Genomic DNA, 6,685 nt, shown 5'->3' on the forward strand with positions numbered 1-6,685 from the left:
AGTGGGGCTGAGAGACTTCAAAGAAGTGTGACTAGCCCAAGGTCACCCAGCAGCTGCATGTGGAGGAGCGGAGACGCAAACCCGGTTCCCCAGATTACGAATCTACTGCTCTTATCCACTACACCACTGTGGGAGGATGCCAGAGATCAAAGTCTCGGCCTGGCACACTGACATCAGAGCTACGTTTGCTGAACAAGGATGCTAAGGGAGGTGATACCTTTAGAGAGGGAAGCTTGGATCTCCCACTCGGACCTCAGAGTAACATTGAGAGAGTAGATCGAATCTATCTCATGGCTCACTGGACTCCCTCCAATAGACCCTAGAATTACACTCTGAATGTACCCTCATAATATTTAGTTTGTAATATTTGGCACCAATAGAGAATGTCTTTCCAATGCAAATAGGAAATTCAGAGGGGCTGTTTCCCCGTCTCCTCCAGCCAACGCACATCTAGTTGGGACCTTAGCAGAAGAAAAGAGCTAATTTGAGTCAAATGGCTAATGTGTATAGCAACAAGCCACTGGACACACTCACCACATCTCATGGAGAACATAGGGACCAAGGCCCCTTGCCCCCTCCCAGTGAGAGCCAGTGTGGTGTAGTGGTTAAGAGCGGTAGTCTCGTAATCTGGGGAACCGGGTTCGAGTCTCCGCTCCTCCACATGCAGCTGCTGGGTGACCTTGGGCCAGTCACACTTCTTTGAAGTCTCTCAGCCCCACTCACCTCACAGAGTGTTTGTTGTGGGGGAGGAAGGGAAAGGAGATTGTTAGCCGCTTTGAGACTCCTTAAAGGGAGTGAAAGGCGGGATATCAAATCCAAACTCTTCTTCTCCTTCCCATTAAAATATTTGAGGTGGCTGCCCACCACCAAAGTTACTGGGCGTTGCCATTCAAATGCTGTCTGTGCCTTCCCTTCCCTCCCCCCCTTCATTCAAGTTGGTAGTCCTGATGGATAATGTGTGCATCATCAGTCCAGGGAACTGAACACCTTTCCTAGTCACGATACAGTGGTTGCACTGGGTACCATGCTGCAAGCAGGGGGTGCCACAACAATGCTGTAGAACGGAGCACGAGAGGTCAGGGGCACTGAATTTTAGCATTGCACAGGGTGCTGCTGAAATTTGAGAGTCCTCTCCAACAAGCCTTTGAGAATGTGCGTGTCTCTGCGAGATTTTGCACCATCTCTGCCGTTTTGCATCATCTCCAATAAATGCACAAAAGCATGGCTACATATGCGCATTCCCCAAGGCGCGTTAGAGAACTCGCACTACCCCTAACATAAACAAAATGATATGATAAATCAGCAAAATGATCAACAGCTTATTCCGCTTAACATATTGCTTATACAAACTGGCAAACAGATGTGTGATGACGAGCGAGCCTTTTAAATCTATAATTGACTCCAGTTGAGTTAAAGGGCTGATAAACCACCGTGTCTTCGGTATTTCACAGGCGTTTTGCCTTTTTATATATGCAATTTAATGAACGTCGGTTATAAAATCTTCTGGGCAGAGCAGTCCTATGGAGGAGGCGGTGAGGAAGACTCTATGGGGATGACCTGCACTGTTAGGCTTGTTCTGACCAGATCAGACACTGCTCTCCCATTTGTCTGGGAGGAGCAGCTTATTCTCCACCCCCTTCCCCTTTTGTGAGCTTCCTTCCCATTGAGTGTGCCCTCTCCAGGATTGGCAGTTTCGTAGCCGGGTTGGGGGCATGTGCAGGGAACTGGATGGCTTGGGACCCTGCAGACCCAAATCTTCAGGGATGTGCTCTTTTTCATCTAGTGCTGCCACTGAAGGCAGAGAGATGGTACCCTACAGACTCCTTGGGCTCAGCCAGCGACATTTCTAAAGCTCTCTCAGAGGTCTGCTACCTTGATGTATTTAGGTCATTAATGCTTTATATTTCCACCCGTTTCGGTTTTAAAATGATTCTGCTTGTTACTTTTAAAAATGTGCCTTTTATCCCCCTGCTACCCTCTGCTTTTCGCTGTCCACTTTACTACCAACATCTTTTATGTAAGGGAGTTGGTAGCAATTTGTCCCCTAACTTTCTCTCTCGGTGCAGTACTCCTACATTAGGTGGATGTGGGAGAATTTAGGTGATTTCAACCAATGCTCTTAAAAAGTAAATATAGAGACTGGCTCGAATCCATCCCTTCCACAGATTATGTTCATTTTCATTTTTATAGTAACCCATACAGGCTTCTCAGTCAGAATTGCTATCTGAAAACCAAAAGTGGACTAGAAGCTCGTTAGCCGTGCAAAGTCTTTGCGGATAGCCCTTATCCAAAGATCAGCAGGTTAGAATAAAAACAAACACAAAATAAAATGTTGGACCTCCCTTTTTAGTCAATTGCATCTAGATGTGTAGCTTGCACTATACAGTGTTATTTCGGGTTACAGACGCTTCAGGTTACAGACTCTGCTAACCCAGAAATAGTGCTTCAGGTTAAGAACTTTGCTTCAGGATAAGAACAGACATCGCACAGCGTTAGTGGCAGGTCCCATTAGCTAAAGTGGTGCTTCAGGTTAAGAACAGTTTCAGGTTAAGAACGGACCTCCGGAACAAATTAAGTTATTAACCTGAGGTACCACTGTATAGCACAAATAATTTGCCTCTCTCATTCAAGTGTTGGAACAGTAAATACATTTAGTGGTAGTATTCCACTAAGTTTTACTCAGGGTAGACCCACTGACATTAATTGGTGGCATTCAGTGTAGTGTTAAGTGAGGTTAACTGTTAACCCAACAAGACTAGCTCCTAACCCTCCAGAGCAATTTTATGTGGCACAGCAAGGCAGGGAGAAGCTGGGAAAGTCCTTTCACATGAGCAGACCTCAAGCACACAAGAACTTAGCTGAATTTCACCCAATGACCCTAGTCTGGTTATACAGTGGTACCTCGCAAGACGAATGCCTCGCAAGACAAAAAACTCGCTAGACGAAAGGGTTTTTTGTTTTTTGAGCTGCTTCGCAAGACGATTTTCCCTATGGGCTTGCTTCGCAAGACGGAAACGTCTTGCAAGTTTGTTTCCTTTTTCTTAACACCGTTAATACAGTTACGACTTGACTTCGAGGAGCAACTCAGAACGCGGTGCGGTAGCCTTTTTGAGGTTTTTGAAGACTTTGGTGATTTTTGAAGCTTTTCCAAAACTTTCCCGACACCGTGCTTCGCAAGACGGAAAAAATCGCAAGACGACAAAACTTGCGGAACGAACTAATTTCGTCTTGCGAGGCACCACTGTATTAATGAATTTAAATGGGTCTACTCAGAGCAAAACACAGCACATTTTCAAAATACAGTTTTTGAAAACAGGTCAGATTTTGAATGGTTACCCCCTCCGCCTGCCACACCCCATATGGCCTTGGATCCCATCTGCACCCTTCAATTCCAGAACTGCCATAATCAATGACAGGACATTAGATCTGGAAAAGAGACATGTTAAATTGTCTTCAGGGTTAACTGTAGATCTTTTGATCACACAGATCAGATTGTTAATCATTTTTGGAGGCAGGAATATTTTGCCCCCTGAATAGCTTAAAATATGTGAGATTACGTTTCCATTTCACAGAACGTTATCATTAGACTCACCTGTGCAAGTCATCACAGTTTATTCTGCAAGTATCTTCTTGAGGCCTGCTGTCTGCTTGCTCTACACTTGCAGCCTTGTGAAGATCAGGAATCCCTATATTCTGTCGTAGACCACTGTTCTGGTTAACTTGCAGTTCTACCACAACATGGCCACCAGATGGGAAGGGTATTATTAAAGGTGATTCACTTAACAAATTTTCAAGGGAGACAAGATGCACAAACCTTGCATTCTACCTGCTCCTGAGTTGCACTTTCCCCTAGTCTTCCTGCAAAGGTGTACAAAAGTTGAATTCCAATTATTAATATAGCAACTGATTACCTGCAGATGCTGTCCTTTATAGCTTTGTTGGTAAAGGCTACTGCAGAGCTTTCCAAACTTTTCGTGTTGGTGATGCACTCTTTACATGTGTAATTTTGCGACGTGGTAATTCAGTTTTACTAGCAAACCAAAGGTTAAACAAACCCCTTTCCAGCCCCGGGAGGAACTTGGGGAGCATTTGTATGACACACCTACACACTGCAGCCAAGCTCTGGGCTACTGGGTAAACCTCACAATGATACAACCCACTCCAAGGGAGTTTGACATTTAACAATAGCATCAGGGTTCAGCTACAATGAGTTAGAAAGATCCACAGGTACCCTTATGGTTTTAGAAGGGTGTTTTGATCTGACAAGAGACCGCCCACAAACTTAAGGCAGGCAAGTCATTTTCAATATACTCAAATGTCAGAAAATAGTATTTCCCTTTCCCCCTCCCTTCCCTGAAAAATCTGCTTGGGAGGGATGAGGGGCTCCTCAGAATAGTTCAAGAATAGTACAAGTGGCCTGGTGGAAAAATCACTGGCAAAAGTCATCTCGCAGCCTTCTACTTGTAGCAGCATTCACCAGAGTGAAAGCCCGTGCATTTTTAAATGGACTCCCTAAGTGAATGATAGGACATTTTTGGATCCAACCCAATGTGATTACAACAAATTGTTGATGGTTGAGTAAAGCTATACAGCTTTAATGTTTATAGCCACTTTCTTTTGTGTGGACAGTCAAGAATGACAATTTGTCATTCTGTCTGGACGCCAGAGTATTGGTTTGTGTGAAGTATATGAACCAAAACTTTGTTATCCACTCCTTTCAGGAAAAGGCATAGCATTTTAGTATAATATTGAGGCCAATCCTTTTGTTCTACCTATCACCAAATTCATTCTGGTGTTGCTATCTTTTCTAAGTGCTTCAACTTGATGCAATGCCTGGGGAAATGGCTAAGCTAAAGGACTTTCCATGTTCCAGTCTGCTGTTAAGCTCAGATCCTCACTACTAGAAGATAGCCACCACTCAAAGGAAAGTTTAAGCAGCTCTTCAGAGATCTGAGGTGGTGTCTGTATGGAACATAGGTGTTCTAAATGATATATGAATCACCAAGATCTTCACACTCAACCTCCTTTGGTAATTTATGCAACAATCAAAGCTTATCAGGTGGAAAATCAGGGACACTTGAAATGCAGAATAAGGCCTCCAGCAGAATACAATCTGCAAATTTTGCAGCATTAAAAGCAGGCTGTAAGTTTTATGATGATTATCTGACAGCTGTACAAGGCTTTTGCAGCCTATCAGACTTGCTTTTGTAAGACTGACATTTCCCGATAGCTCTGTTAAGGTACAAACAGTGCTTTTTCTAACTACAGCCATATCTTCTATTGCAAGCTGCAAATGACAAAGCTCATCTGATTTCCATTTTAATTATGAAGCGACTAATTCATGAGTAAACAAGAGGCCACAAATCTAATCTGTTTTTCTTTGTAGCACCACATTTTAACTCTGATTTGTCGATAAATGCATTTTTAAAGTCGCTAAGGTTTGCTGCGATGAACCATTGCCTCTAGGCTTTACCACATCATAAACAGAACATTGTTGTTGTTGTTGTTGTTTAGTTGTTTAGTCGTGTCCGACTCTTCGTGACCCCATGGACCAGAGCACGCCAGGCACTTCTGTCTTCCAACATTACAGCTCTCCTAACCCTAGAGAATGGTTACCATAATGCCTGAAGATAACAAAAAGGCACAGAGCACCACAGAACCTTCATCAGCAGCGAGTGGCAGGGAGTTGCAGGCAGGGTACACCTGGCTTCCCAATGTCAATGCCACTGAGAGGGGGAAGGACAAAGGATGGGTGTGTGAAAGATGGCAAGAGCCAATCCAATGCTTCTGCAGCAGGTTTATAAGCAAAAGGACCAGCGGTTGTCTACTGGCATATGGTATTCCCGTTGGGTTGACCCAGTTGATGGAATGCCGAAGACTTAAGTCAAAGCTGTCTTAACACAGCAAACTATTGGAACTTGATAATTTACTAAAATTACAGCGTTTTGACCTAGTGCTGCATGTGGCTTCTGTATCATCTTCTATTCCCTCGTGCAGGCAGAAAAATAACACCATAGCTAGACGCTTAGCTTGTGTGCTTTTTGTTCCCAAGTAATTCACAATACCAGTTCTGGTGTACAGAGCTGAAAATTATGTTTTCAGGAGCATCTTTCCCCTGAGATGCCCAAAGCTCTTTCCTGGTTTGTTAGGCATGCCCTATTGAACAATGTTATCAGCATGGAAGCTTGACCAATTAAGGCATGGACTGAAACTTTTTTTGTAATACTTCTTTCAATTTAGTTTTCCTTGTGGGAGACTCTACCTAAAGTATGAAGTTTCACGGTTTACAAGACTTTCTTTAGCAGGTTTTAGGAGCTAGTTATCCCTAAACTGTATTGTGTGTATTATGTATTATGCATGCAGTACAGTGATACCTCAGGTTACATATGCTTCAGGTTACAGACTCCGCTAACCCAGAAATATTACCTCGGGTTACGAACTTTGCTTCAGGATGAGAACAGAAATCGTGCAGCAGCAGCAGGAGGCCCCATTAGCTAAACTGGTGCTTCAGGTTAAGAACAGTTTCAGGTTAAGAACAGACCTCCGGAACAAATTAAGTTCTTAACCCAAGGTACCACTGTACATTCAAGCTACTGACACCATTGACCTACAACGTTTATACTAGGTCTGAACTTTGCTGTTGTAATTTACTTTTCCCGTGTTAGATAGCTTGCAAACAAGTCTA

This window comes from Podarcis muralis, chromosome 2 (genome assembly GCF_964188315.1).
Source record: "Podarcis muralis chromosome 2, rPodMur119.hap1.1, whole genome shotgun sequence".
NCBI classification, from domain to species: domain Eukaryota; kingdom Metazoa; phylum Chordata; class Lepidosauria; order Squamata; family Lacertidae; genus Podarcis; species Podarcis muralis.